Source organism: Eleutherodactylus coqui, unplaced genomic scaffold (assembly GCF_035609145.1).
Source record: "Eleutherodactylus coqui strain aEleCoq1 unplaced genomic scaffold, aEleCoq1.hap1 HAP1_SCAFFOLD_41, whole genome shotgun sequence".
In the NCBI taxonomy this organism is placed as follows: domain Eukaryota; kingdom Metazoa; phylum Chordata; class Amphibia; order Anura; family Eleutherodactylidae; genus Eleutherodactylus; species Eleutherodactylus coqui.
The window spans coordinates 593,153-603,744 of NW_027101902.1; positions in this window are offsets into that span (position 1 = coordinate 593,153).

Here is a 10,592-nt window from a genome sequence, read left to right on the forward strand (position 1 = left end):
AGAACATGGCACGATTTCTTTCATGCTGTGTGAACATTTAAAGGCAGTAAGCTATTATTAGGTTCATGAAACGCGGCAGAAATCCATCCGTGGGCATTAGCCCTAAGTCAGTAGATCATGCCTTGACTCCTCTTTTAGGTCCATTGACTGACTTGCCAAAATATATATTCACCTCAATTCACAGCGCATCTATGCTACAAAATCAGCGTGTATACCAGAACTATCCCCCAAACTATAAAGCTAACGTCACACGGACGAGTGCGATATCGGGCCGTGAATCACTCCCTCGCCAACATGCAATTTCCCCGCGGATGTGAGGCATTTTTATCTCAAAACCGCCTCGCATCACTTCGGGTAAGTAGCCGTGCCGGAGGATAGCTAGGAAAGCTGCAAAACGAATTTCCATACATGAATTAGCCCTATTAACGCGTTTCCTGCGCTAGATGAGAATCACACACACACACCGCTTTTTATTGCGGTATACTGTTTCTATTGATTTGAATGCGATTACTCAGACGTGAGCTCGGAAGCGGTGATTTTTAAGCGCTATCTGTCCTGTATTTGCGTTTTCTAACGCACCTCCCCACCCATCACAATTGTGGGGTGCATTAAAACCGCTTTACCATGCGTTCAAAAGTGCTGCTCAAAATTGAGGTAAAAAACCCACGATTTTAAGCTGTGTTTTCTGAACGCACGTCTTAGAGCAGCCTTAGGCCCCGTGCACACGGGCGGAAATTCCGCTGCCGGATTTCCTGCAGAATTTCCACCCATGGAAGCAGAAAAGAGAACGCAGCAGGTTCTATTTTACCGCGGATATCCGCAGCATAGAGCCTATTGTGCTCCGTGGTCGCGGATATACCCGCAGCCTATACGCAACTATATTGTAAAGAGAATTCTGAAGGCACCCATTGAAACAAATATGTTTGTGTGAAGCGGCCCTTACTGTACTTTTGTTAGCATGAATCAAGCACATTTGCAAGCGCAAAAAAACACGCAACCATGCCGCCATTTATTGAAATAGGCAATTAGTGTAATTAGAATAATACATGTTCTTCCCCTGCAGAAATGCACGAGAAAATAAAGGGGACTGCTTTTTTTTTGGACAAAATGCGCATGCAAAATACACTTATGTGAAGGAACTCGCTGCAATCAGCGGGTTCTACTGACGTGTATTTAGCATGTATATTTTTCATGCGTAATATGCTACGCAAATACATCTGTGTGAATCTGGCCGAAGAGCCCACGGTGGTATGCGTAAAACGCTGCGTCTCTGCGGTGAGAACACAATCGTGGACATGAGCCCTAAGGCTGGAGCTCTATGGAGTCTTTCGCCATGACATGGGTCATGTGACCAAAGATCGCTGTGCAGCCCTGTGAACTTGCATTCTCAAATATATCAATGGGGTCGCGCAAGTTCCCACAACCTATAGAGTGCTAAAACCTCACCGAGGTTGGATTTTTGCAATATATTGGTCGTAGCTACTTGTGAGTTGTATCGCAACTACATTGTCTTCAGTAAGGCCAGCTGCACACGACCGCTTCACATTCCGAATGCGGGATACCACAGCGGAATCTGGCCGTTACCCCAGCCGGCGACCCTGCGTTCCTGCAGATTCTGTAATGCAGATGACCGCGAGTGTGAAGGAAGTAGCAGTAGTATGTATCTTTCAATGCATGTGATTTGCTGCAGATCCTCCGTGTGGACGACGACTGCGGATTGAATAATAGGAAACCGGTGGTGTGAAGCCGGCCCGAGAGTGTGAGGTCGCAGGGCTATACAGCGATCTTGGTCACGTAGCACTAGTCTCATTGCATGACTACGACTCCGCCGTTCATGGGAGCTCAGTGCTTGACATGACAACTCCCTGCTGTTGGCGCGACCACCAGTCACCCTTAAAAGTCAACAGAAAGTTAAAAAATGGTAAAATGTAATCTTCGCTCATATTCGTGAGGGGAGATGCAATTACATACCTAAGGCCCCCGGATTTACCCTTGGACCTCACCTCAGCTTCTGCGCACGCGCCCGTCGTCAACGTTGGCCGATGCAAGAGCCGCAGATTGCCTGAGTAATTTAAGATATCCCTGCTCCTGGCTACCAAACATAGCTGAGAGCCTGGAGATTTCATGGTGGGCCGCAGTACGTGGTCCCCAGTCACGTGATTGCCATTAGCCAATGGATAACGGCGATCATGTAAAAGTAAAAGAGTTACAGCTTCACCTCCTGTCACGAATCCAATCCGTAAGGGAAGGTGAAAATATTTCCCTAAGGCCTCCGGCGATGTCCCCCGACGGGATCCTTATCCTCGGTTGGATAACGGCGATCATGTAAAAGTTAAGAAAAAGTTGAAGTTTAATCTCCCCTCTTTGATCGGTGAGAGGAGATGAAACTTCTTACCGGAGGCCTCCGTATTTGAACCTCGATGTGATCCTCCTTCGTGGACCTTCTCCGGCTTCTGCGCATGAACCTGCCTTAAAATGCCAGACACATGCGCAGCAGCTAGGGAGCCCGGTAAATTTTAAATCTCTGTGCTCCCGGCTAACAAAGGTCACCAAGAGCCTGGAGCAGTGATCGGTGGTCTCGTTGAGCTGTCCCTGGTCACGTGATAAAAAGGTAGCGATCTACCGAAGGCCGGTCTCACACGACTGGATATGTTATACAGCCAGCCGCGGCGAAGGGAAGATCCGGAGCAGGTGAGTAAATTCCGATTTTGGTCTCCCGCACGAAAATGGAGCATGGTCCAGATTTTTTCATGCTCAATTTTTAAAAAAATCACTTTTATTGACCATCCGCGGGTATTTATCTACCCGCGGGTGATCAATGCATCCCTATGGGATGCGGATCCGCGGGCAGGAGAAGAGTTAAAATCCGCCTTAGGCCCCATGTCCACAGGCAAATTCGGATTTTGAATCCGCATCGTTTTTCCTGCACGCGGATCCACGCCCCATAGGGATGCATTAGACACCCGCAGGTAGTAAAATATCTGCGGATGTCATTTTTCCTGCAGGCGCGGGTCCCATGTGCAGAAAAAAATCCGGACATGATACATTCAGGCGTGGGACTCCCGCGGGGACGGCTCCCGCAGGCTTCTATTGAGGCCTATGGAAGCCGTCCGGATCCGCAGGAGACCCGCGCCTGAATTAAACTCACCTGCTCCGGGCAAGCAAGAAGAGGGAGAGTGTGCCAGAGTGGTCCGTGGAAGCAAGAAGACCCAAGACTGAGGATGGAAGATTTGCGGCTACAGATTCAAGAAGCAATCCAGCGGAATGGCGCCGAGTGGCTGGAGGAGTTAATCGCCAGCTGCAGGTCGGGATCGGAGTCGGGGGGGCCACTCGAGCCAGCAGCAAGGGAGCCGGTATCCGGAGAGGGAGCAGCACAAGAGGGGGATGCCGGGCGAGGCCGCCCGAAGCGAAGAAACACCCCCCCCCGGCACGACTCAGCCCGAGTCCCACTGCAAAGAGAGGCGGTCATAAGAGCAGTCGCGGCGGCGAGAGGCCGCAAGGAGCAAGACGCGCCATGAGGTTTTTGGCGCCAAATTCAAACCGGGTGTCGGGGAGAGCGCCGGGACCGGTGCCCATCGTGAAATCTCCAGGCTTTCAGCTACGTTTGCTAGCCAGCAACAGGGAGATTTTAAATTACCCCGGCAATCTGGGGTAAGGTCCGCGGATAAATCCGGGGGCTTTAGGTATGTAATTTCATCTCCACTCACGGATATGAGGAAAGATGAAATTTTAAAGTTTTTAACTGTTTACTTGGATAACGGCAATAGCGTGACTGGGGGTCACTCGGGCAGCTGACAACAAGGAGCTGTCATGTCCACAGCCCCCAGGGCTGTAATCCTCAGCATGAGCATGTTTTTATGGCTGTGGGGATTAAAAACACTATAGGGCGGTCAATAAGGGGTTAAGGAGGTACAAAATCAGCGCCATCTCTCTGAGTTTGATGGAGAGGGCAGGGGCGAGAATGAGCAATGTGTCGTCAAATGACGCCTGAGGGTTATGTGCAGGTAAAATGTGTCCTGAGGTTATGATGAGCGTGTGTTTCTATCATGCTGCATATTCTGATGACGGTTAGCAGTAATGAAACTGTCTGTTTTACTAACTGTCCCTACACTACCCCGCAGCCCTCAACGGTTGACCCTCCTCGACCTCCCAGATCGAGGCAGGCCCATCGAGCAAGCTAAGGCAAGCTCTCCGGGTCTACCACTGGGTTTTTCACAGCCCTTGCAACTGGACCACAGCTAGCCTGAGTCCCCTGTATTAGTTTAGTCGCTCTTCTTTGAACCCCCTCCAATACTGTAACATCTTTCCTGAGCACCGGTGATGAAATAAGAACATCTAAAATCTATTTGGTATCTTCGTGTCCATAACAATTTGAACTCTCAAAAAATCAGCATCATTTATGTTGTCAGAAAAAAAGCCAAAATGTCAGAATTGTACTTTTTGGGTCATTCAATTCCCCCCCCAAAAAAAATATCATAAAAAACGATGAAAAAGTGGCATGTAGTCCAAAATGATACCAAGAGAAACCATAGGTTGTCCTGCAAAGTTTTGAGATGGCAGCAAGTAAAGGATTCCCCAAGGGAGCGTGCTCCCTATGTTATGTCGTCTGGCCCTTGTAATCATGGCGGGCCGATGGGTTGCCATGACAACAGGTGTCCCTGCTTGCCATTACCTATGATCACTACTGTAACTGATAAGGCATTGCCGTACGTGTACGTATGTATATATATTTATTATATATGATTGTTCTGACCAGGTTGGGGGAGTAGTGGTCAATGTAAGTGGGTGGAGCGGATCTAGAGATCAGTAATACTGGTGTGATGTGACTGTTAACCTGCTGATTTTTCATCATTTCCTGCAGATCTGACGTCCTTGAGAATGGGAAGGCTGTCCGACAGTGAAGAGACCCTCGACGTTCAGCAATCTTGAAACCCTTCGTTTTATGGACTGCTTTTTGCCTGTGACTCACCTTTTTTTTTTTTTTTATAAGCTTTTTCTTTCAAAGAATTATGACGGAGGATCCTGAAAAACTGCGCAATATTTTACACCGATTGAGTAAACAGAAAAGATACCCAAACACAGCGGCCTTTGTTTTATCTGGGAATGACACTTGGTGTAAAATCCACATTTTTAATAAATAATAAAACGTGATTTGAATTTGTTTTTTTGTTTTACCTTATTTATGTTTTTAACTCCTGATTACCCACGCTGTAAAGCCGGCTGCACATGGCTGTGACGGGCTCCGCCATGGAATTCCGGGGCGGAGCCCGTCACGGCGGCCCCAAGAGACCCCAATACTTACCTCCAGTTTCGGAGTCCCGCATGACGCCTCAGCGCGCATGGGCAATCGAGCGCGTGACGCACCGCAGCGGCATGTGACGCGGTAGGCGTAGAGGCGGTTTCACACTATCTTCCGCTGTGCTACAGCGGAAGATAGCGTGAATGGACGGCTTCCACAGACTGCAATGGAAGCCGTCCGCGCGTACACCCGCGGCAAATAGAGCATGCCGTGGGTGAGGAGGGGTGATTTTACGGTGCGGAATTCCGCTGTGAAATTCCGCACCGTAAGCATTGAGCTATTAGGTTGAATAGATCCGTCTGTGGGAAGGAGCCTTAAGGCCTCATGTCCACTAGCAAAATGGAATTGCGGTTTCCGCAGCGGATTTGCCCCTAGGGAATCATTGGCCATCCGTGGTCCATTAAACTGATTTTTGCACCCGCGGATGGAATTTTAATAGAATTGCGTTTTTCACGCGTGGGAGAAAAAAACCCGGCATGCTCCATTTTACCGCGGATCGGCCACATTGCTATCACATTGATAGCAATGTGTGCAGATATCTGCATGCAAAAATTATACAATAGAAAGCTGATTCTACGCGGATTGTATTTTTCCAGTGGACATGAGGCCTAAGGCCGCCTGCAGACGGCCGTGTCGCATCCAGCTGCTCGCAACGGGACCCGACCTGAGCGCCTGCAGAGAGCAGTGCGGAACTCATGTGCCAGCAGACGGCACATGCGCAGAGCCGGCAGCCAGCGAGTGACGTTTATGTCCGGGGCTCTGCGAACCCCGCACAGAATTAGAGCATGGCGCAGTTTGTTTTCTGCGCGTGATTTCGCGTCGACAAACCACGGCCTTCTGCATAGGATTGCGTATTGAAATGCAATCCTATGCAGGCGTGTACAGCCGGAAATGTACGGTGCTTCGTCTGGCATAGACTGAAGTGGCAGCGGTGCGCACTCGTCATCAGCTGATTGGCAGGGATTCTGTGAGGCAGATCAACACTTCACTGCGCATAGATCATCAGTACTGGAGTCCCAGGGAACCCTTTTAACCCCTTGCCACCGCAGCACGTGAATGTATGTATATGTTAGAAAGCAGCTTTCTGGAATGGACTTGCATCTACATCCTACAGATCTGAGCCCATCTACTGCTGAAGACTGTTGCTAATGACAGTTGGCCTCCCGCAGTCACAGCGGGGATGGGTGAGACAACCGATTCCCGCTGTTAATGCTTTGCATGCAACGATTGCTCTTATTTCATTAGGTTTTTGCATGTAATCAGATATACTTCAGTCTAAGCCGACCTGAGTATAAGCCAAGGTACCAACTTTTACCCCAAAAACCTGGGGTCAATTATTGACTTGAGTATAAGCCAAGGGGTAATATTAGGTACCTCGGCTAACACTTGGATCGGCTATACTCAAGTATGCATTGTGGCTGCTGCTACAGGCCAAGTGGGCAGTATACCCCTAGGTAAACTAATTAAGGGGTGTATTGTTAAAATTTTGTGGCTGCTCAACAGCTCTACAACTGTGCTATGGGGCTTTAAAGGCCTTCAAGCAAAATGTCTGTTACGTCTGCTGCTGGTATATGTTGCTCAAAGCTTCAGTTTACTAGCAGCACAGCCCTGAGAGGGTTAATTGATTGAGCTGCCTGGGTGTGGTACTTCCTGCAAGCCAATCTCCTGGCTCTGTGCATACATATAAAGCCAGCTCTTGGCAGTCTGTGTCTGGGTTTCAGACTGAGCAGTTATGAATCCTTGTCTTGAGGTATCTGCCTTTTTCCCACGCAGAACTTGTAAGTGGTTATGTGTCTCTCAGCTTCCCGAAGACGGTTTGGACACCTGTAGTCCTCGTCTCCGTTATATGCATTCCCTTTACAGCTGTGGCCTCTGTACGTCTTGTCTGCTCTGTGTGTCAGTTAATGTAACTTGACACAGTCTCCTATCTCACCTTGTGTAGCTGACTGTCTATTCCCCTATATTATTGAGATGGCACTATATTTGATAGTTGGCGGTGTGCCCCATGCTATGTCCTGCTCCACTTGCAGTTGGCAGTGTGCCCCCTGCTCTGTCCTGTCCCAGATGCAAGCTTTCTGTGTGATCTGTGTCTTGCAGTTTCATGCCCGTTTGTACGTTTACGTTCTGTCAGTTTAGTGTTACCTCATCTCCTGTGTGAATGTTGTCCGGGTCTCCTGGACTCATGGTTAGTGTAGGGAATAGCGGTATAACCAGGAGCTTAGAAGTTCGCCCGCTAGCTTCACGTTTTGTCTAAAATGTCAAGTAATACCTGTTCTTTATAATCAGCCTATCTGTTAGTAGTGGTTGCATTTTTGGCTTCTGTATGCAGTGTTTTCTATCTCTGTGTATTCTGTTCCGTCTCTGTTATATGCCATGCGTGTGTCCTGTTCTGTGGCTCCTAGGATCAGCTATGGCCCAGTTCCGAAGACCGCTGGGCCGCCCTCTTATTTGGGCGATGTCTACGCTTAGGTTGGGCCACTGTCGACCCCCCCCCCCTTTTAGCACAGGGTCAGTGGCATGGATTCCATGTGAATTTCCTGTGTGCATGTATACTACTAGACTACTAGTCCTTTGGTCACGATGGTGTTGGCAGTCTGCTAAATCTGCCCACACGATCATAACAGTCTGTTCAGAAAGCCACATAGTACTGTTTACATTTTGGGTCCCATTTGTGCATACTAACATAACATTAGGGCCACAATGGGTACATTTCTGAAAACAATACAAACAGGGGTATCCATTTTGGGGTGTCAGTGCACATGAAAATGATTTTGGGGGAAAAAAATTTAGAATAGCACATTACCCGAACACTTTTTTTTAAAATCTAAATTGCATTAATTCCTGAAAATGTGGGATCTAATTACTCCTGACACCCCTCAGTGAACACATTAAGGGGTGTACTTTGTAAAATAGGGTCATTTTAGGGGGTATGTATTCTGACACCCACGAGCCTTTGCAATCTTGGCTCGGTGGAGAAAAAAGGGTTTATCAAAATGAGGAAAAGTAAGATTCAACTTGAATGTCTCCTAAATGGTTCCAAACAAAGGATGTTTTTGCAAATGTGCGTCTAGAATAAAGTGAACAGATGGAAATATATGTTGGCAAAGATTTGTAGAGTATGCTTGCACATATGAGATATAACATTTGCAAATGTTAAAAAATTACAAGTTATTCAAAATGTTGTCAATATTCTTAATTTTAATTAATATACACAACTTCTAACTGCCCATTTTTACCACTTAAACGAAGTACAACAAGGCACAGAAAAAACAATGTAAGAATCACTTCGATTTGCAAACATGCCCATCTTGAAAGCGTCCTACTGAGCCAACATCTAGGACCGTCAGTCTCTCTGCTGCTTCAACAATGATTGTGAGCAAACGCAGTGTGGTAATCTTGAAATAACTTATCAGCTCACCTGTAAAGAAGAAGGAAAAAAGTTTGCTTTATTCTGGTGGTTTGCGTACTTTGTGGCTAATAAATCTCTAAACCGCTATAAGCTACATACTGTCCCTGCTTTTCTTCACCACAACTTTAATAGATCCAGACATCTCATTTGGACAATTGGTATGTTTTTCCGAAGCTTTGTTAGCTGTGTGCTAATTTGGTACAGTATTGTGATGGCACCAGTACGTTTGCTAGAAAATAAATAAAAGCTATTAGTGTATCCAAAAATGCCAAATAAAAAATAAAAATTCAAAAATTTTATGTAATCTGTTATCCGGCCTATAAGATGAAGTTTTAACACAGCAAATTATTGTCCAAATTCGACGTACGTGTACACACGCGTACGTACATACACACGCGTACGTACGTACACACGTACACGTATGTACGTACATACATACATGCACACACGCACGTACGTACATACATACACGCACGCACGTACGTACACACACGCACGTACGTACGTACACGCACGCACATACGTACATACACGTATATACGTACATACATGTACATACGTACGTGTACGTACATACACACACAGTAATATATATACATATATGAACATATGAGCAGATGCAAGTGAAAACCTGCAAATATGCGCCAAATATACACATATGAGCAGATGCTAGTGAAAACATGTAAACATGCACATATGAGCAGATGCAAGCGAAAACCTGCAAACATGCACATATGAGCAGATGCAAGCAAAAACCTGCAACTAGGCGCAAAATGTGCACATATGAGCAGATGCACGCAATGAAAATTTTGGCAGATGCAGCAGCTTACCTCGACGAGTTATGTCAGCTGGTGTCCGAGCGAAGCAAAATTCTTCTCAAAACGTGTCCAAACGTCAGGATCCTCTCCACACGTAAGTTTGCAAAAAGGCGCACAAATCTCGGGTGGCCGCGTCTCCACACGTAGCGCACAATTCTGCAAAAACAGTCAGGTGGCGTCGCGCAAATCTCAGGTGACGTACTCACCACACGTAGCGCACGAATCTCGGGTGGCCGCGTCTCCACACGTAGCGCACGAATCTGCAAAAAAAAGTCAGGTGGCGTGGTGCAAATCTCAAGTGACATACTCACCACACGTAGCGCACGAATCTCGGGTGGCCGCGTCTCCACACGTAGCGCACGAATCTCAGGTGGCCGCGTCTCCACACGTAGCGCACGAATCTCGGGTGGCCACGTCTCCACACGTAGCGCACGAATCTGCAAAAACAGTCAGGTGGCGTCGCGCAAATCTCAGGTGACGTACTCACCACACGTAGCGCACGAATCTCGGGTGGCCGCGTCTCCACACGTAGCGCACGAATCTGCAAAAAAAAGTCAGGTGGCGTGGTGCAAATCTCAAGTGACATACTCACCACACGTAGCGCACGAATCTCGGGTGGCCGCGTCTCCACACGTAGCGCACGAATCTCAGGTGGCCGCGTCTCCACACGTAGCGCACGAATCTCAGGTGGCCGCGTCTCCACACGTAGCGCACAGCGCACAAATCTCAGGTGGGTACTCACCACATGTAGCGCACAGCGCACTAATCTCAGGTGGCGTCTCCACACGTAGCGCACAGTGCACAAATCTCAGGCGGCCGCGTCTCCACAATTAGCGCACAAATCTCAGGTGGCCGCGTCTCCACACGTAGCGCACAAATCTCAGGTGACCGCGTCTCCACAAATAGCGCACAGCGCACTGGCTGCTGGGAGATCCTACCACCAGCCAATACATTCTAGCCAGCAGATCAGTGAAGTGGCTAGAGTGGAGCTACTGAAGAGAGGAGCCGCTCCAATCTAGTCTTGTGGAACTAGTGAGCTCCATATTACCTTCAGAGGGGAAGGATG